Consider the following 21,880-nt stretch of genomic DNA (forward strand, 5'->3'; position numbering starts at 1 on the left):
GCTTTTCTTTTCATTTAGTGTTGTTGCACTGAGTATATAAAAGTTAGTAGTAAGGTTGGGAAATATTCCCTTTCCCTGCTTTTATATGATCTTAGAATTGGTACGAATAATTAGTGGGGTTGTGGGGGGGGGGGTGCATAGGGCATGTCCCCTAAAGCAGAATGTTTTTTTTTTCTGGTTTGTGAATTGGAGCATGCATGTTTAGGTGTGGGAGTAAATATTGAAAAAAAAAGAATACTAACATGCACTGTATTCAGCATTAATTATATTAAAGACTTGTGTTTTCAATATTTTCTAGTTTTATTCCTCATTCAGTAAAAAAAAAAAAAAAAATCAGAATTTCAACATTTTGGTGTTTGTCTTTTTCATTCTGGAAAAAAAATTCAATATAGCTTTTTTCACTGGATTTTCAGGCACTCGGAAAATTCATTCTAAATTTCACTTTATTTCTGCTTAAAGTAGTGCTTCTTGTCTTCATGAGTACTGAGTTTTACTTGTTTTTCACTGCAGGTCAGTTAGTTCCTTTATTTGAAGTTTCAGGGAGTTTTATCTTTCCTTTTTCTACCTTTCTACTCCATCTCCTTATTTGGTGTGCTTTGTTCAAACTTGTGGTGTCTTATGTTTTTTTTCTTTCTGCAACTTTGTCTTTGTTTTGTAAGAATGTTCGTCCTTATACATAGCTCTGTGCAATATTACTTTGATTATTTTCTTAGTTAATGGTGAAGTGGGGATGATTACGCCAGCTTCCTTATTTTTTTTTTTTGTTATCTTGTTGAAGACTACAACCCTGCTGGCAACAGCACCTGTCTACTCCCTTCACAGGTGCAACAAAAGGACCAGAGGGTCACTGCAGGCAATCTCCAGTGGATGTGGAATTTACTTCACTTCCTCCTCTGAATCCCACCTCTGAGGCAAGGAAAGAAGCAACTGTGCAATTCGAGGCACTTGGGCTCTCCTGATTAGCCTTTCATGCTGGACATCATCTAGGATGAGAATTCCACCTTTGCACCATTCTCTCAAATGGTCCTAAATTTGGTGAGGTCCTGGAACTGAATAGACAGAAGACAGACCATTGGGTGAGCTGCTGCTTAATCTCCAGAGACTTGCCTGACTTCCTCCCCGTCAGGCTGGTGGGTCACCTGTCTTTCCACATGGGTTGCTATCACACAGGACATATGGATAAGGACAGTAATGTCTAAAGTTTACATATTTTTCCCCTCTAGATGTTCTATTTAAAAGGTGCCAACTGAAGAGAAGAGGGAAGACTTTATTATTTGGTTCTTTTTATCCCCAGAGGAAATGAAGGACATCTGGACAGGATCTCATTAGCCTAAACCATTTTGTTCCTGCAGAGTCCTTTTTTCATAGTCACACTGAGTTTATGCCTTCCCTGTTGGGTCAAGGAGACTGGGTATGCTTTTTGGACTTCCAGGATGCCTGTTATCTCAAAATTGCTGAGGACTGTAGGCGGTTCCTGCACTTCTGGGTAGGAACTAGTCATTGCCATTTCTTGCTTCCAGTTTCTCTCACCACTCTATCAGTTCTGCAAACCTTTCTGTGGTAGCAGTGAACCAGAGCCCGCAGGGAGTAAAAGTGATGTTCATTGTATTCAGTATTGTTGTAATGATTACACTCAGACCTTCTGCCAAAGAAGGCGCAATATCCAGCCTGAAATACAGACTGTAGCATCCTTCCCGTTTTAAGCCAGATAGGAACCCCCCCACCTGGACTTGCAGCACACCTGTGGTATAAAAGGGATATTTGCCTGCACTGTCTTTAGTTGCTTATTGTCTGTGGTACATATGAAGTTAACTGCAAATTACTGAAGCATTGTCAATCTGTCAGTTCATGCTGGCTTCTAGAGGGCAGGTAAATACCCCAATGGGGAAAATCATGTCTTATATTCTTGTGTTTGTGTTTAAAATCTTAGGAGATTTGAACGTCAGAGGCTGTAGATGTCAGAATATAATTGTATTGCTTGTGAGAAACAAGTACCCTATAAAAACTTCCATAATTACCCTTTGTTTTGATTGCAGATGGAGCATGATGTTGCCTCCTCTTTCCGTTGTGCTAGGTTCAAATAGAAGACTGTCAAAGGAAAAGCCAGACTTTTCCAGGATTGCTTGAGCCAGGCACAGGGGGTGTCTTGTTCAGGACTGCCATGGTATCAAATATGTTATTTGCAGACAACCTGCTCAAAAAGCAAAAAGATAGGCACCTTATAGTGAAGGAATTTGGAGACTGTGAAAATATATCTTTGGAGTCTGAAGAGACTCTGGTCTGGTGAGGCACTTAGCAGCTCCCAGATGTTGCCTCTTTGGATGGTAACCTCTGCTGATGCTTCAAAGAATGCTGCCACACACTAGCAGCACACCCTGTTGGGTCAAGGCCATTCAGTTGATCCAGGTGCCATTCTGCTAGCCTCTGGTTTGGCCATCTGTTTTTGTTGATAACGGCAGGTGAAGGAGGTGATGTCATTCTATATCACTGTTTCAGTACTCATCACCTCTGGGATCTCCTGCCAAGGATAACCCAACATCTAGCCATTATACCAAAGCCTTTATTACCTAGGGAGCATTGTGTGTCAGACATATGCTCCCCATGCAAGCATAGGGCATAAAGTGACATACGCACGCTTCCAGCTCAGCACTTCATTGCCACCAGTCCGAATGCAGTTGTAAGTCAGTCTGAACTCCCTTCACTTAGCTGGTTATACTGAACATACATCTTTCACAGAAGTACCCCATCAGAGTACGATTGTTCTTTTTCTTGCATTCTGTAATGAGGTGCATGTCATCCAAGAAAAGGGCAGTGTCAGTGTGGGAGGCAGATTTGCCATAAAGACTACCACAGTAGGTGTCTGTTTTGCTTAGGTGCATCTCACGACCATGCTCAGTGTTCCAAAAGTCAGATATTTGTACCCAAGACTTTGCATAACCACTTTTCTTCAACCCTGAGAACCAGCATCTCAAGCTTTTGGCCTTAAGGTACCATGGCAGAATCCTCTTTCCCTGAGGTACAGCTGCTGCTGCTCAAAAAGAAGGCCAAGACGTCTAGGCTCAATTCTACTGCAGTCCAGCCTCCACTGGGTGTGTTTCGAGGTGAGTGAGAAGTCAGAGGATAGTCTGGCATTGCCATCAATTTCTTCTGCTGCAACCTTCCCAGAGCCTGGCATGGAACCTGCTTCTTGCACATCATCTGAGGCCTAACAGAGGTCTGCCGTGGATGTTGAGGTTGTGAACCATGGCTGATAATTTGAGAGGCCTAGAGGGGTTCTTTAGTTCCATGTTAGAGAGGAGGTGCTGATACTTTAATCAAATCCAGACAGGAGTCAAAACCTCCGCCCTTTATCAGAGCAGATGAAGACTAAGCATGTGGTGTCAGCCCCCAGTGTTCCACAAAGGGTGTTTGTTCAGTGCCTTGATGGCATTGAAGCCCCCTCTGGTAGTTTCGGTTCCTGCACCTCCTTAGTCTTATACTGCTAAGAGGGCTAGGGACCCAAAGTCTTCAGACTAGGATTCTGACTCTGAGGCTGACTCTTTAGCCTGTTCAAAGTTGCCTTCACTTTTGGACTGTAGTTCTAAGTAGGAGGAATCTGTCAGCCCTGATTCTCCTTTGGTGACATGGTCCTGCATAAGACTGAACATTTCAAATGGGATTGTTCTGAAGTATTGGGCATCCAGAAAAGATATAAGTTGTTAACAAATGGACACTCCTAAACGTTGCACTGTCCTTGCTAACTGGGCTGCTCTATTAAATACTTTCTGTGCTGCTTCCGTGTCATTGGCTTCTCAACCTGTAGCCCCCAAGAAGCCTGTTAGGTTATATAAGGTGCCAAATTTCTGTAAGTTGTTGTACAAGTGTCCCTCTTCCGATCATGCAGTGATTTCTCTATCTGCTGATATGGTTTCTCGGCTTTTGCCTTCTTCTAAGTTCCTTCCTTCAGAATAAGGACAGTAGAGTCACGGTGAAGATTGGTAAGAAGGTATACACTTCAGCTGATTTAGCCTTCAGGGCTATCAGTTGCTAAACTCCTATGACATATGTAACCCACTTTCTTCTTTCCCAGACTGGGAAGATTTTCTGATATGCCTGACTGATGGTAATACCTCAACTGTTTCCTTGCACAATTCCACTTCTCAGGTTGCCTGTCAGTCTGTTTAATGTAGCTATGATGCAGCTGAAGCATCCTCTAGGGCTGCTGCCTCTGGCTCAGTAATGAGGTGCTATTCCTGGCTTTAGCCTTCAAGATGATATCCAAGCAAAGCTTCTGGACGCTCCCTTGGATAACCAGAATTTGTTCGTTACTGCTGTGGCTGACCTTTTCAAGACCTTACAGGATCAATGTATGATTATGAAAGATGTGAAGCAGATTTTTGTCTTACCTATTCTCAAGTTTCAAAGGAATTATCCTAGTAAGACTGGTTGCTGTTTAGGCTGCCTAAACAGTCTTCCAAGGTTAAAAGGCTCCTAGGTATGTTTTTTCAGGAAAACCTACTCAAACGCCCAGGCCCCAGAAAGCAGTCCTTTCCTGACAAACCTGCAGCGGTCTGTCTACCCTCCCTTCTTCTTGACCAGGTTATGATGGTGCCATTGTTCTGAATATTCTCTCTTCAGACTGTTTACTCTGTTGTTGAACCCACTTGCCAGTGTAAAACGTTTGGAGGAATACATCTCTGCCACCCTAGTCTGGGCCTTCAGTTGCCAAACTCGTGTAATAAAGTACCAAGGAACAGTCTTGCCCATTTCAAGGACTAAGTTGAGGAGATGGAGAACAAGCTCCGAGAAAGAGAAGGTGTTAGGCTTGTATCACCAGTCAGGTTGACAATGTTTTAATGAAGTTAGTCTGTGATGATCTAGTACATCATACAGAATGATAGTGGTGTCCATTAGGAGATGTGCTTGGCAGAGGACCCAACCTCCAAAAGATCATGCAAAAGTACTGCTCCTTAATGTTTCAGCTAGAAAAGGACCTGATTTTAGGACCCTTTATTGTGCAGGTATTTAAGAAGCCAGAGGAAAAGGGAAAGACTCTGCAGTCTGTGAAACAGCTGATGTGTTGTTCTATCTCAACTTCACTCTTACCAGGATGGGTTCGGATCCGATCCTCTGATCCGAGACTGCCTTTTATATACAAGCTCGAGGTCTTCCACTAGCACGTGGCTAAACCCTATCCCAGCATGCACTAGGAAAACTCTCCAGATCTCATTTGCCTCTAAACAAGATCGGGTGCTCTTTCTACTAGCTCTGGCTGAGTATAACATTTATAATAGTCTGTACTGTGAAAGATTACTTATTTCCATTGTTATATGTTAGAAGAAAAAACGCTGTTCCAAAGCCACAAAACGATATTTTAATAAACAAATGTAAGCGCTTTTGTTTCCATTGCTACAGAAGCATCAGACGACTTTCATCGTTTGATGTTTCTGTAGCACATTTGTTTATTAAAATAGTTGTCAATCTCGCCTTCATTCTTGCTGGATGGGTATCCTCGGCTAAGCTCGAGAGTCACTTTTACCAGCTAGAGGCAGCCCCATATCCCATGATGTAATTACCCAGATCTCGTTTGCCGCTTCGCTAACGAGGTCATCTTTTTTACCAGCTCCTGGTAAGTGATTTTTTCATTGATATTTGTCAGGTTTTTGATACCAAAACCCTAAAAATTTTTGTTATTTAGACTTAGTTAGTGAACCTTATTCACTTAGCTCCATACCCATTCCCACTAGTTCACTTCCATAGATTTTCTGTGTTTCGGGCCTTAGGCCTCTTTCCCACCCTCACAGTTCCTGTCAGATTTTCCCTTAGGTGTGTGTGTGTGTTGTGTCACTGTTAATAATAACTAATTATTTACTCTTAATAATAATTTAGTTATTAGTATCTCTTTTGGTCTGATTGTTGTGTGTCTGTGTGTTTGTCAGACATGTCTAAAGATACTAGGGTCTCAGGTTTCAAGAAGTGTGACTCGTGCTGTCAGAAGATGTCTCTGACAGACGGTCACACTTCTTGTATTTATTGCCTGGGACCTACACCTGCAGGACTCCTGTGCTATTTGTCATTCCTTCAGCCAGAGAGTCCTGCAGGAACGTAGAAATAAGTTGATCCTCAGGGGTCTTCTTAAACCTGAGAGCTCCCCGGCCAAGGTCGGCTCCGGGAAGCCCTCCAAGCCTCCCAAGACCCAGGCTTCGGTGTCCAAGTCTGTGGTCTTGGTTCCGACTCCACTGGAGTCGACATCGGCTCTGTCCGGAGCCGATCCTTCCTTGTTGGAAGCTTCAGTACCGGCGCCGATACCCTGGCTTCGGCTCCTGTGTCGGCTCCTTCTGGAGCCGACACCCTAGCGTCGAAGCATGTCTCTGCTCAGGCTGGAGCCAAGATATCTTTGTCTCCTCTTGGAGCCAAGAAGTTGTCGGCTCCGCCTGGAGCCGAACGTTCTTCGGCTCCGATGGCTCCGTCCAAGAAGAGGTCTAGATCTCCATCATTGGAATCTATACACTCGGCTCCAGCCTCTCCCTTGCTTTCGGAGCGGAGCCATCGGAGCCGATCATCCAGGCTCTCAGACCACGACTTAGAGAGAGTGGTGAGTAGGCTTTTAAAATCACAGGCACTAGCCCAGATGCTCCAAAGCCCGTCTCATCAGATGGCTATTATACACCCTAATAAACGAAAAGGACGAAGAATCAGGAACCAAATCTTAAAAAGAACCAGGAATTTATTTGTTGAATCACTCGAACCACAAAGGTGAAACAAAGCGCAGATAATCCACCACACATTAATGTTGTTCAGGAAAATTACGTTTTCGTCACAAAGCTGGACTTCATCAGATGATACCATTACAACTAAACATTCCCTTTTATAATGCATTCAATGAAATAATTATTCAATTAATGTGTTTAATTATTTTAAAAAGAGCAGCCAAATTATAAACAACATTAACAAATATTTTTAACAAGGGTTTTTCAAAAGGTTCTATTTATGTATTAACCTTGGTTATATAGTTTTTTAACCTTATTAATATTTTTAAATGTGGTTTCCTTTAAATGGTGGGGTTTGTGAAAACAGGGGACATATGATATGAGCTAGAAACAAAGACTTTTTAGAACATTCAGTTATTCACAACTTTACATAAGGAACACTTGAGCTTTGCAATGTATTCAATGGTTGCAATAAATGAAATGGGCACTAGATGGCATGAAAAACATGTTACATTGTTTTTTAAACATATAATTTATTAAAAGGTTTTAAACTTTTTTAAAATATTAAAATTGTACATATTAAATGTCATTTTAACAGTATTAAGTTGGGAATAAACAGGAAATACAAGAAAAAAATATGAATTTAAAAGGAATATTTTTGGAAAAATATTCCTAAAGAAAACTTTTTAAAATAATTAAACACATTAATTGAATAATTATTTCATTGAATGCATTATAAAAGGGAATGTTTAGTTGTAATGGTATCATCTGAAGAAGTTCAGCTTTGTGACGAAAACGTAATTTTCCTGAACAACGTTAATGTGTGGTGGATTATCTGTGCTTTGTTTCACCTTTGTGGTTCGAGTGATTCAACAAATAAATTCCTGGTTCTTTTTAAGATTTGGTTCCTGATTCTTTGTCCTTTTCGTTTATTAGTTTGGATTTGCACTTCTTGTTTGGTTTTCTATTATACACCCTCCTGAGATTCCTCCTTCGACTCTCCTACAGAGTTGTACTGTGACTGTTCCTGCTTGAACCGATACCACACCTTCGTCGTCCTCGACTCCTATCTCCTCCTTGAGACCTTCCTTGGAGGGATACGGGCGTCAGGCTTCCCTGGTCGGTTCCGAGGGGGGCGAGTGGCATTGGACCCTTGTCCCTCCCGTTCTCTCCTCTCGGAGGCCTTGGTGAGCTCGGCCCCGACATCTGCTTGAGCCTTCCCTTCGGTGAGACCAGAGATTCCTGTTTCTTCAGGCGGGATCTCTCGGCCCTCCCTGGAAGGGAGCCGATGAGGAGTGTGCTAGCCCCTGAGCTTAGTCAACAGTCTGTTCCTTTAGCTCCTCCCTCCATGGTGCCTGTAGATGCCTCTTCCCGCTCTGTTGCTCCCGGATCCAGAGATCCATCACCCCAGGTCTCCCCATTGGGAAGATCTTCCTCTTCCGAGGTTTCTCCTGATCCTTCAGGTGAACCCCGGACCTGCAAGAGGAAGCACTTAGACTCCCCCGAGTCTACAACATCAGATACTGATTTAGATGAGTCGGAGGGGTCCCCAAGATCTCCCTCTGAGGATGTCTCCTTTTCAGACATCCTTGAACTCCTTAAACAGAGGGGGAACTGGCCCTCCATTAATCCCTCCGAGGATGAGTCTGTATACCTGGAGGCTTTTGGATCTCGACCCTCCACCTCCTGGGTGTCTCCGCCTTTCCGACCCCCTTATGGAAGTCATAGCTCGAAAGGCGTGGGCATCTCCTGATTCGGTGGAACCAGTCCCTACGAGACCTTTAAAGTTTATCACAGCCTCCGCTGAAAAGCAGTTTCTTACTAAGGGTGTCCCGGTTGATGCCATGGTGGTGGCGGCCGCCACCAAGAAGGAACTTGCAGATCCTTCCGTGCCAGTCCATCCTCCTAACAAGGAGTCTAGGACCATGGACAGGTGCGGATGTTTTCCTCAGCGACCTTTGCTGCTGAATTATTTGTCACTTCACCAGACTTCAGAGAGACATCCTCAAGGAATTGGGTGAAGTAGTTCAGGATCCGTCAGCGGCAGCGGCTCAAGAAAAGATTGCCTCTCAGCTAGGAATCCTAAATTCCATAACCAACTCCTCCGTGCGGCTCATTTCTTATGCAGCCGATGGGGCGAGTAGAGCTGCAGGCACAGGAGTGGCCCTCAGACGTCAGTCCTGGATGCGGCTCTGTAATTTTGCAGACCCCTATAAGGCGTCATTCAAAAAATCTCCCTTTGATGGGACAACTTTGTTTGGCCCTCAAGTGAAGGACACTTTGACCAGGTGCGAGCAAGACGGCAAGACTCTTTCTGGAGTCCGTTCTCCACCCCTTCTAGACCTTACCCCAAGGGTCAGAAGGGAGGGAAAATGTGGTTCCGGAAATCACAGGGAGTCACGCCTGATGTACGTGGTCAGTTTACCCCCAGAGGCAGAGGGGGTAATAATAACAGACGCCCTAGGGGGCAGAGAACCAGGGCTCCAGAGAGCCTCTCTGACAAGCCCTTCCAGCATCCCTGAGGTGTTGGACTGCCCACCCTTGGAGGCAGTCGGGAAGATTGTCGCTGTACCAAGCCTGGCTATCCTTTCTCAAGACAAATGGGTACAGTCGATCATATCCGAGGGTTACAAGATTCCTTTCGAGGAAAGCCCCTTCCTCAAAAGGTTTCCTCACAGACGCAAGCCCCGTCTATGAAATTGCAAAATTAGAGGTGTCAAAGCTTCTAAAGAAAAGAGCCATCCAGCCAGTACCAAAAGATCAGTTAGAGTCCGGAATCTACTCAGGTTTTGGTCCCCAAAGACTGGAGACCAATATTAGACCTCAGCAGGCTCAACAAGTCTGTCAAAAGACAAGGTTTCGATGGTCACACTTCAATCGATTTTGCCCTTTCTGGGCAAAGACAACTGGATGTGCTCCATAGACTTTCAGGATATCATATAAAAATCCACAGATGCTCCAGAAGTTTTCTCCGCGCTGGGGACCAGTCATTTTCAATTGCCCTGCCCTTTGGTCTCACTACAGCCCCACAGAGTGTTCACCAAATGCATGGCAGTGGTCACGGCTCACCTGAGACGCCAAGGATTCCAGGTGTTTCCGTATCTCGACGACTGGCTCCTCTCAGCCACCACCAGGCATCAACTTATCCAAGCCAGAGATTACACTCTCGTCTCTGTGGTCACTTAGGAATTTCAGTCAACAAAGTCTTCCTGCCAATCTATTACCTTTATAGGGGCAAATCTAGACACTACTCAATGTCAGCAAACCTAACAAGTCAGAGAATCCTAGATATCCAAAACCACGCTGATCATCCTATCCAGCAAAAGGTACAAGCCAGGTTGGTCCTGAAAGTGTTGGGCCTCATGGCAGCTGCCATCATCTTCTTTCCTCTGGACACTGGATGTTCACCCAATGGTCCTTCCAGCAGCTTCCCATGATCCTGGTGACACAAACCTGCAAGAACCATCTATCCTGGTGGACTTCCTCTCCTCTAGTCCATCAGGGCAGACCATTTGTTCCCCTGGCCCCAGTAGCCACGGTTACTTCGGATGCCTCCCTGATTGGGTGGGGGGGGCATTATCAGGGCAGGATGGTTCAATACCACCTGCACATAAATGTCCTAGAGATGAGAGCAGTGCTTTTAACGTTGCAAGCCCTCAACGACTTTCTTCCTTTAGGGACTATTGCAGTTCACACGGACAACATGTCTGTTGTGTGGTACATCAACAAGCAGGGCGGAACCAAGTCCTACCCCTTGTGTCGAGAAGCTCTCAGACTTTGGCAATGGGCGATCTCCTCTCATCGGTTTCTGGTAGCAACGCATATCCCCAGGAATACCGACATAGTAGCGGACAGATTGAGCAGAGCTATACTCATGCCTCACGAGTGGTCTCTCAACCAATCCATAGTGGAGGAGATTTTTCAGAAGTGGGGCCGCCCATGCTGCGATCTTTTTGCTACACCTCAAAACAGCAAATGCCCAGACTTCTTCTCTCTCTTCCCACTTCCGGGCCATCCCCCCAGAGACGCTCTTACCCAAGATTGGCCCCGGGGACTCCTTTATGCCTTTCCTCCCTTTCCTTTGATACCACAAGTACTCCAGAAAGCTACCGTCTTTAGAGCCAAACTGATTCTCATTGCCCCTTACTGGCCTCGACAAATTTGGTTCCCGTTCCTTCATCGCCATCTTTTGGTGCAGCCTTGGCATCTGGACCCAGTTCCAGATGATCTGACCCACCAATCGGGTCAACTGCACCGGTCCGTTCCTTCCCTCAACCTCACAGCTTGGTTGCTCCACTTCCTTCCTTAGCCAGGCTTCCTATGATCTCTAACCCCGTTAGAGATATCATAGTAGCTTCTCTTAAGTCCTCTACCAGGAGGATTTACTCTTGCAAGTGGAAACACTTCTCCTTTTGGGCAAAATCTAAGAACATAGACCCCTTTACTGCCCCTATTCAGTCGGTCTTGGATTTCCTAGCGGAAATTTTTCACTCAGGTTCTTCGTCTTCCACAGTCAAAGTTCAGTTGGCAGCAATCTCGAATTTCCATGTCGGGTTTGCAGACCACAACATTATGTCCCACAAACTTTGTAAAGCCTTTCTCAAAGGAGTGTTCCTTCTTAAACCCCCTGTTAGAGATCCTCCACCACAGTGGGACCTAAATTTAGTGCTGACATCCTTGATACTTCCCCCTTTCGAACCGGCTGCTTCATGTTCACTAAAGTTTCTTTCTTGGAAGACACTTTTTCTAGTCGCTATTACCTCGGCTAGAAGAGTGTCTGAACTTCATGCTCTCTGTGTTCGTCCCCCTTATTTTTGGTCTTCCACAAGGACGGAGTATCCTTGAGAACCAATCCATCCTTTTTGCCCAAGGTTGCTTCTAAGACAAATTTAAACCAATCCATTGATCTCCCTGTATTTTTTCCAAATTATTCTAACAGGGCGGAACAAAAATTGCATTACCTAGATGTTCATCACCAACTCAGATATTACTTGGACAGAACAAAGCAATTTAGGAAGTCCGATCAGCTCTTCCTTTATTATGCTGAAAATAAAAAAGGTCTCCCTGTTTCTAAAGTGACCTTATCCAGATGGCTATTTTCCACCATTTCTGACATTTATCAGCTTAGGGGCAAACAGCTGAACTCAAAACCTAAAGCTCATTCCACAAGAGGTCTAGCCACTTCTACAGCTTTTCAGGCTAGACTACCCTTAGATACTATTTGTGCAGCAGCCACTTGGGCCACTCCTCATACCTTTGTTTCTCATTACAAATTGGATTTGGCCTCCAGGGACAGGGCAAGCTTTGGTTCCACTGTTCTCAAGAGTCTGTTCCATTGAGCCACCCAGGATAAAGGTGCTAGGGACGCAGTCCCATCCAGCAAGAATGAAGGCGAGATTGACAACTTAACATTTAGAAGTTCTGTACCTACCATAACGTTCCATGTTAGTTGTCTTCTCTCGCCTTCTTTCTTGCGTTCCTCCCTCCTGTCCCCCTAGCCTGGACAGACCTTGATCTCCCCTTTTTCTCTGGAAGATTCTTCTTCCTTGGACACCAGATAGTTCTTGTCCTTGATTACCTGGTTTCCCTTACAGCCTTTTCAGGTTAGTTGTTTCTCTTTCCTTAGTGGAAAGTTTTTATAGGCAGTTTTTCCTCTAGATACCAAACGAGATCTGGGTATTACTGCCTTGCATCATGGGATATGAGGCTGCTTCGAGCTGGTAAAAGTGACTCTCGAGCTTAGCAAGTGCCGAGTCGGAGCCGAGGATCGGCTCCGAACCCATACAGCAAGAAAGAAGGCGAGAGAAGACAACTAACATGGAACATTATGGTAGGTACATAACTTCTAATTTTGTGGCTTTGGAGCAGCGTTTTTTCTTCTTGCAGTGTCACCTTTCACTGTTGGGCTAGGTTACTTGGTCATTGTTGTATATTAGAAATTGTAGATGTCCTTCTATTTCTATGATGCAGTATTCTTGGTGTGGGATTTTCTGCCTCAGGCGACCTGTACGTCTGCTCCTATACAAAAGCTTCAGCTTGGCTGTTGTAGTTGCATGGAACGTCACACATAGGGCCATAGACTAAGGACCTTAAATGTGACGTCTGCATGCACAGACCTCAGAACTTTTCAGCTGTAGATGACCGACACTTGTGCCTCGCACCTTCACCACAAGATGTCTGAAAGCCAAGTACCCCGTTCTGGTTTTCTTAATTTCTAGCTAAAGCTTGGTTTGTTGTACCAATCCTTAGCCGATGTCAGCAGGTGTCAGATACCCCATAAAGACACGGCTGCTGGGTTTTTTGCTTAGGCCAGGAGCACGATCACAACGCTTGCTCTTTCTGCCAATCTTTCGTTCCCAAGACCCTTCGCAGCTGTGTAGCTGCACTAATTCTCTACCTGGAAAACCATTGGTTTAAAAAAATTAGCTCTTAGGATGGATCCTGTTTCAAAGGCCTCGACTGAACCTCCGTGAAAGAAGGTCAAGTTTCCTAGGCCCTCTTACTCTGCTGCTCTGCTTTTGGATGCCCTGCCAGCTACCGATTTAGGAGTTGAGGGACATCCACCGGACCCATTGACTTCTATGGCGAACTTTGAAGAAGCCTCTTCACAACTGACGACCGGGACGTCCCTGCAGCGTACCCAGAAACCAGCTACTGCCGAGGTCGAGGGGAAATCAGACACAGCTGGGCCTCCGGCCAGGATCCCTCCACCAGACGGGCCTCCGGCCAGGATCCCTCCAGCAGACACTGCCACCGTTAGCCAGGCATCCGACTCCAGGCCTAGTCCTAAGTCTACCACAGTCAAAAAGAAACAAAAAACTAAATGTATGGCTACACCCGCAGAAGGCCTGCCTGATTAGCAGTCCTTCACCTCTTCCTTAATGCAGGCCTTTCTGCCCCTAAGGCCTTCAGCCTCTTCTCCAGCTACTCTTCGTCTGCTTAGCCATAGGCCTGCCTCTGCTTCTTCTCTTCCACCACTTACCTCACAAGAGAGGGAAGAAGAACAAATGACCTATTCCTGTTCTGAGGAATCCATTTCTTACACTTCCCAAATAGCCTCTCCACAAGAGTATTATTCTTCAGATGCTGAATCTATTGAGGGAGACTCCCCTACAGAGGCTATCACCCAAATGAAAGAATAATTTAAATGGGAGACCTCACAAATGTCTGACACTCGAGATATTTTGAACTTTTACAAGTGGAATCTCCCTCCCTTTCTGCCATTCCACCTGTCATCCCTGCCTGTTTAGATGCCTTTGCCTCTGCCTCAGACACCAGATTATCAGCCACCTGCCGCTAAGAGGCCAGACCACTTCTACAAGGTGCCTGATCAAAAATTTAGTCAAGCCTCTCTTGGCAGATCCTACTGTGATTGCCATTTCACCAGATAAACAATCCAGTCTCATTCCATTTGCCTCTCTCTTACCTACGGACAAAGACAGCAAAACAATGGCTAGACTTGGAAAGAAGTTCTACACCTCTTCCACTTTGGCGTTTAGAGCCATCAACTGTCAAACCCATATGACCAGATATGCTTTGGACCTGGTCTCTCAAGCAATTACTCTGCTGGCTGCTACTCCTGACTGCCCCACTAAAGCTGACATCTCTGCCAAACTATCCAGACATTCATTTAGATGCAGTTGTGATGCTGCAGAGGCCTCTGCATGCTCTGCAGCGTCTGCCTCTGTTCTCGGGAAGTACTCCTGGCTTCGTCTGCAACACTTGCCCGAAGACTTCAAGTCTAAAATCCTAGATGCCCCCCTGGACCCTGATTTCCTGTTTGGCAAACAATCAGCAGACCTGTTCAAAAATCTGCAGGAAAAGAGCAAGGAATTGCAAGACATCAGGCATGTCTTGGTGTCCCCAATTCCCAAATATTACAGGAATTAACCTGCCAAGACCACATTTGTCAAACGAAACCCACCCTCTGCTGTGTCCACCTCTTCCAGACAAAGCCGAGGAACCGGAAGACAAACCCCTACCAGGCCAGCTGCCTCTTAGCCTCCCTCTAGACAGCCCTTTCAAGACAGAGGAGGCCCCAACAATGTGTGACTGCATTGCCCTCCTTCCTTTTCCGCCCGCCTGTCCCACTGCCTCCCCTTTTGGAAAACCATCACCACAGACAAATGGGTTCTGGCTATTATTCAAGAAGGATACTTCCTCTCCTGGAAAGAAAGGCCACCCTTAAGGAGTGTCCCCTTTCCCCCAAAAAAATCAGACACGTCTTTCCACAGGTTCTGACAGACCTTCTGAACTCTGGCACCATAGAACCTGTTCCTCCAGGACAGGAAGGAAAGGGCTTCTATTCAAGACTATTCCTGGTCCCCAAAAAAGATGGACCATGGAGACCCATTCTAGACCTTTCCTTCTTAAACCTGTTCTTAAAAGTGCCCCCCTTCAAAATGTTGTCCCCTCAAAATTTACTCCCTCTCATACCAGCCAAGGCTTTCATGGCCACACTCTACCTGAAAGAAGCCTATTTGCACATACCTATTGTACCCTCCCACAGAAAATGTTTGTTTCTCTGGACCCTCCTCTCATTTCCAGTTTGCTGCTTTGCCCTTTGGTTTGTCCACTGCCCCAGAGTGTTCACAAAACGTCTGACACCTGCTATTGCCTATTGCAGAACACAGGGCATTCAGCTTTATCCCTACCTAGACGACATCCTGATCCTAGCAGACTGCAAAGAAACCCTGTTAATCCATCTAGAGTTCACAATGTGCCTACTACAAAGTCTGGGGTTCAGCCTCAGCCGCCCAAAATCATTCTTGACACCAGAACAAGACAAAATATTTGAGTAGCAGAATCAAAACGGACATAATGAAAGTCTTTATTCCCCAGGACAAGGTCAGCTCCTTGACCTCCCATTTCAAAGCCCTGCTGCACACCCAAATGATAACTGCAAGGCAATTCCTAAGGACCCTGGGCCTAATGGCAGCCACTATCCCCATGCTTTCACTAGCCAGAATATACATGCAAAAGCTACAGTGGTATCTAAAAAATGTTTGGTCTTAACGCCAACATCCTCTAAAGGAAAAAATCACTTCCCTGCTAAAGGCAGAAGTAATTTGGTGGATTCAGCAAGTCCAGCTGAATGCAGCCTCCTCTCCCAACCCAGGTTATCCATACAGATGCTTCACACTCAGGATGGTGAGCCGCAGTGGCATCCTACAGGGTCCAAGCAAAGTGGGACCCTTCCTTAAGGAACAAACAAGTCAACATTAGGGAAATGACAGCATTCCTCCTAGCACTGAAAGCCTTCAGCTCTCTCCTACTACCAGGTGTTCTCCAAATAATTACAGACAACACCACAGTTATGTGGTACCTCAACAAGCAGGGTGGAGCAAAAGCGTACCACCTGTGCCGACTAACCTTACTGATATGGGACCTAGCCTCTCAATACAACTTGTCCTTGCAGGCATCTTACATCCCCTTGCAGGATAACAAACAAGCAGACCTAAGTAGGACATCCTCTCCACAGCACGAATGGATGTTAGACAGGAATGTCTTCCTAAATATTGTCCACCGGTGGGGCACTCCTCTAGTAGACTTGTTTGCCTCCCCCCAAAACAGACAACTGCAGACCTTCTGCTCCAAGACCTACTCCCCTCTAGCCTGTAGAGTACATGCTTTCAGCATTTCTTGGAAGGGAAAGTTTCTATATGACTTTCCTCCCTTCCCACTAAAATCAGGAGAGACCAACCAAAAATCTTGTTGGCGACTCCCTACTGGCCAAGGCAGCACTGGTTCCCCCTACTTCTCAATCTAGCCAAGGGCAATCACCACAAGTTATCCCACAAGGTGGACCTTCTAACACAACAAAAGGAAACCCTCATCCACTCACAGTTGCAGATGTCACTGACACTGTAGGTGATAAACTTCTAATTCCCTTCAGGCACCACTACTCAGAGGACGTGCTTTCAGTCCTAAGGGAAGCCAGGAAACCTACTACAAGAAAATCATACTTGGCTAAATGGGAAAGATTTTCAAAATGGTGTTTGGACAATGGCAGGGATCCATGCATCGCAGGTCCCTCCCTAGTTATTGCGTGTGTCAACTAGTTAAGGGTAGACTCTTACTCTTCAGTGAAAGTCCATCTTTCAGCTTGCCTGCCAGTAGACCCTCACCAACTAGCCATGCTAGACTTGAACCTTTTCTTAAAAGGGGTCTTACACATCACACCTCCAAGAAAGCCCATCCCACCACCCTGGGACCTTAACTTCATTCTGGGAAAACTAACCCAGTCTCCATTTAAACCTGCTAGTGCGGCTACTCTGCAAATGTGCACATGGAAGACAGTACTGCTAGTGTACATAACTTCAGCCAGAAGGGTGTCTGAATTACAGGTCCTAATGCCCCCCCCCCCCTCAATACACTACCTTCCACAAGGATGTGGTAACACTAAGACCCAGTCCTTCCTTCATGCCAAAGGTGGTCTGTGATCTATCCTTAAACCAATCTATTCATCTTCCCACCTTCTACTCCTATCCTACCAATGATGGTGAGAGAATACTTTGCTCCCTGGATGTACACAGACAGCTAAGATTTTACCTAGACAAAGCAAAATTCATTAGAAAATACAATCCACTCTGTCTCCTTCCACCCCAGGGCCCTGGGCAAGGCAGTCTCCAAACAAACCATCACATGTTGGATTAGAAAAGCCATTTGCCTATGTTGTTCACACCATGGCAAAAAGCTCCCACTGGGGAGCGACAGCCTCCAAAGCCTTTTTAAAAGACCTGGGCACCGCTTCCATACTGGAAGCAGCCACATGGTCCACCATTCACACTTTCACCAATGTGTCCATGTGCAGAATTTGCCAGGGCAGTCCTGCAGGGCTTTGTGGAATCAGCCTCTTCTACCTCTGCCCTTCCTTCCAACTAAGCTGTGGTACTCTTCCCCCACCAAGAGTACTCCAACATAGGAATAGAAGGACATAGAATAGTTGTGTGAAATCTTACCATAGATGTTCTTCTCTTCCATGTTGCAGTATTCCTTCCCACCCATCAAAACCCCCTCAATCACTCATGTCCTCAGTTCTCTGTGGTCTACACCCTATCCTGTGACCTATGTAACCACATAATGGCTCCTTCACCCTATGGCTGACATCACTGGCTACTCCTCCTGCTGAGCCTTCAAGTTCTGAGGTCTGTGCATGTAGACATCGCATTTAAGGTTCCTAGTATATGGCCCTACGTGTGACGTCCCACGCAACTACAACAGCCAAGCTGAAGCTTTTGTATAGGAGCCGACGTATGGGTCGCCTGAGGTGGAAAATCCCACACCAAGAATACTGCAACATAGAAGAGAAGGACATCTATGGTTATGGTAAGATTTTACACAACTATTCTTTTTGTGCTGCATAGTTTACTTCCCTTTGTTGTAGCTATTTTTTGCATTTGGCCGTAGTCTGTCATTTTGGCTTGTTTTCCCTCTCCTGGTTTCTACCTTTAAACTTTTTAGCCTGTTTGTTAGGGGGCTCTTACTCTAGTTGTTTCTTCTGTACAAAGTTCCTCCCTTTTTTTTTTGCTAGTTCATTTAAGTTAAAGAACTGCTTCCACCTTAGCCCATTTAAGTTAGAGGGCTTTCTCCTTTTTCTGTCCCTTTCCATCTCCTGGGCATGGACCGTTTAAGTTAAAGGGCTGTGCCCTCCTTTAATCCTTAAGTTCCTATATATGTTTAAAAAGAATAAAAAATATTACAACTTCTCTGTTTTCTTCTCTATTACAATGTCTTCTAAAGATTTGAAACAGGTTTTCAAAAAAATGTGAAGAGTGTGGACAAAAAATGTCATTAACTGATAGACACACAATTTGTGTCTGTCTTGGACCTGTCCATCTCCAGGAGTCTTACTCTATATGTCATTCTTTTAGCCACAGAGCTGTCCTGGAGAGGAAAAACAAATTAATATTGAGACAACTTTTAAGAAATCCCCTTCTCAGAGGCGATACAAGAAGGTCCGGGTTTACAAAAATCTAACAATTCTACTGCAAAGTCTGATAAGAAACCTTCCTCTTCCAGTGCTCCACTAGTGCCATCAAAAACTGTTGCAAAAATTTCAACATCAGATCTGAAGCCTATCTGATCCGAAAAGTCTATGGTCACAGTAGCATATGTCTCGGTGCCAACAGAATTCGAGAGTCAGAGCCGGTCCCCAGCCTTGGAGCCATTCTCCCCGACCTTAAGGTTATCCATTCTACAGCCTTCCAAGTCTACAGCCCCCTCGACTCGGTCTTCCAGGAGTTTATCCTATGATGACATGGATCGAGTGGTACACAGGCTGTTAAGGACAGCAGCGTTGGCCAAGTTATCAGATCTGACCACATCCTCCCCTTCTGCTCAGATTCCTCCTCTGATCCGACCTCGGACTTCAGAGTCCGAACATCCTAAGCTGATACTAGTGGAACCTACGGATCAGGGACCTACATCGGAATCTGTGGATTTGACCATTGCTCCAACACCCTCGGCTCCATTGGAACTCGAGAAGTCTAGAAGCCGACGCTGTCCATTCTGGTCTGGGAAGGTGAGTCGGATCAGACAGTTGTCTGATCTGACCTTGCCTGTCAGGGCATCTGGGTAAGCTCTGGTCCTACATCAGCCTTGGGCCCATCATCCTTGATTCCAGGGGTTCTCTCGACCTCTTTGGATCCAGGGATATCCTCTGATCAGGGGCGGGGGGGCTTTTGAGGTGGTGAGGGTCTTCACAGGCAGTTCTGCTGTCATCTCCGGACATTCTTCCCCCAAAAGCACTGATCTCTGCCTCTATATCCTCGCTTCCACAGGGACGCAGAGATCCTAGGCCTTAGGATGCCCCACAGAGCACCCCCCACTCTTTGAAACTTCTCCAGCGTACCCCTCTGAGGAGGTCCCTTGAAAGAGGTTATGTAAGAGGAAGCGTTTAAACTCCCCAGAGGAGTCTGTCACTTCTGATAATGATCTCGATGAAGCTGAATGGTCCCCATAGTCACCTCTTGATGATGTCTCCTTTGGAGATGTCTTAGAAATACTTAAACAGAGAGGTGTCTGGAAGTCCACTAACCATTTGGCAGATGAGTCCGTGCATCTAAAGGCCTTCAGATCTCACCCTTCCTCCACTTGGGTGTCTCCACCTTTCAACGAACTTTGGATCTAGTTTCTCAGAAGGTGTGGGAGTCTCCAGATTCAGTGGAACCTGTTCCTAGGAGGCCAAATAAGTTCATCACTTCCCCGTCAGACAAAACCTTTCTAACTAAAGGAGTCCCAGTAGATGCTATGGTGGTGGTGGCAGCCACCAAGAAGGAACTCTGAGAAATCATATGTTCAACATGGAACAAGGAGTCTGGTACAATGGACAGATATGGAAAATGCATTTTTTTCTTCAGCGACTTTTGCCCTCAGATCACTGAATTACCTAACCCATTTTACTAGATTACAGAGAGATCTCCTGAAGTAGTCAAGAGATGCTCTCCAAGGTTCAGTAGCTGAAGGGGTTTCCAATGAAGTTTCCTGTCAGCTCTCTACCTTAAATTCAGTTGTCAGCTCTTCCATGAGACTGATTTCTTATGCAGCGGATGGAGCAAGTAGAGCAGCGGGTTCAAGAATTTCCCTTAGGAGACATTCTAGGATGTGGTTGTGTGATTTTGCAGAACCCTTTAAATCTTCCTTTGTGAATGCCCCATTCAGTGGCTCATCTCTATTCGGGCCCAAAGTCAAGGACGCATTAACCAGTTGTGAGCAAGAAGGAAAGACTCTGCTGTAGGAGTCCGTTTTTCCCTACCTACTGGACCGTATCCCAAAGGTCAGAAAGGAAGTGGAAGAGAGTGATTTTGAAAATCTCAGAGCTTTCCAGGACAAATGGTGAATCTTACCCCAGGAGCAGAGGGGTAAGTAATAATGAAAGACGCCAACCACGCGGCAGAGGGGGTCTGCAGAATCAGGGCAACAGAAGATTTTTTGGTAAGTCCTTTCGTCTCTCCTGAAAAGAGGCCCGTCTGTCCATCTCTGTTGGCAGTCAGGGACCGCTTGTCTTTGTACCCAGAAGCCTGGCAACAAGTAAAAGACAAATGGGTACAAAGCATCATATCCATAGGTTACTCCATACCCTTTTCTTTCCCTGTCCCAAACATAAAACAAGATTCCAGGTATTCCACCCAGTCAAAGGGAGCCGGCAACGTTAGAAATTCAAAAATTGCTAGACAAGAGTCATCTATACAGTCCCCGCAGACTAAATCGGATGTGGAACCTACTCAAGGTTCTTTTTAGTTCCAAAGAAAACAGGGGACTGGAAACCAATTTTGGATCTCAACAATCTAAACAAATCAGTAAAAGTCCAAGTTCCAGATGGTTACATTGCGGTCAGTACTCCCTTCTGAGACAAGATGATTGGATGTGCTCGATAGACATCCAGGATCCGTACTATCACATAAAAATGGACAGGCGATCCAGGAGACACCTGCGCTTTTGGCTAGGTGCCAGTCAGTACCAGTTTCAAGCTCTGCCCTTTGGCCCCAACTACAGCCCCCAGAGTGTTCAACAAATGTATGGCAGTAGTCGTGGCTCAGTTGAGACGCCTAGGATTCCAGGTGTTTCCGTACTTCGACAACTGGCTCCTAACTGCCACCATCGAGCATCTACTAATAAAAGCAAGGGGCACCATCTTGCAGATCTCCTCTCACCTAGGAATTACAGTAAACTACAGGAAATCTGCCTTGATGCCTTCTCAGCATATCGTATTTATAGCAGCAGAATTGGATTAAAAAAATATGATTGTCAGACTTCTCCCAGAAAGTATTCAAGTTTTACCATGTCAGGTTCTAAATCTTCACATAAAGAAAAAAGCGCAAGCAAGGATAGTCCTAAAAGTCTTGGGGACCATGGCAACAGGGACCATGGCAACAGTGGTAACTCTGATCCCCATCGCACGTCTACACACAAGAATTCTCCAGTGGCTACTGTCCACTCAGTGGCCGATGCAGGACCTGATGTCCCACAAGGTAATGATAACAGAGACTTGCAAAAAAGACCTTCGTTGGTGGCTTTACTCCACTCGTGTGACACTAGGTCGACCATTTGTACTTCCCCGACCATTGGCTACACTGACTACAGATGCCTCTCAGATTGGGGGAGGGGGCATTATCTGGGAAAGACAGTCCAAGGCACCTGGCAGGATAACGAGGCCCACTTGTGCATCAGTGTTCTAGAGATGAGAGTGA

General features: G+C 45.6%; 1 protein-coding gene across 1 annotated transcript in view; it reads left to right on the plus strand.

Annotated features, from left to right (window-relative positions):
* Positions 1 to 21,880, plus strand: part of LOC122789761 (AMME syndrome candidate gene 1 protein-like) — a 1,107,107-nt gene that overhangs the window by 216,956 nt on the left and 868,271 nt on the right. The gene's annotated exons all lie outside the window — the stretch shown is intronic.

This window comes from Protopterus annectens, chromosome 15.part0, assembly GCF_019279795.1.
Source record: "Protopterus annectens isolate FY-2018-M chromosome 15.part0, PAN1.0, whole genome shotgun sequence".
NCBI lineage: Eukaryota > Metazoa > Chordata > Ceratodontiformes > Protopteridae > Protopterus > Protopterus annectens.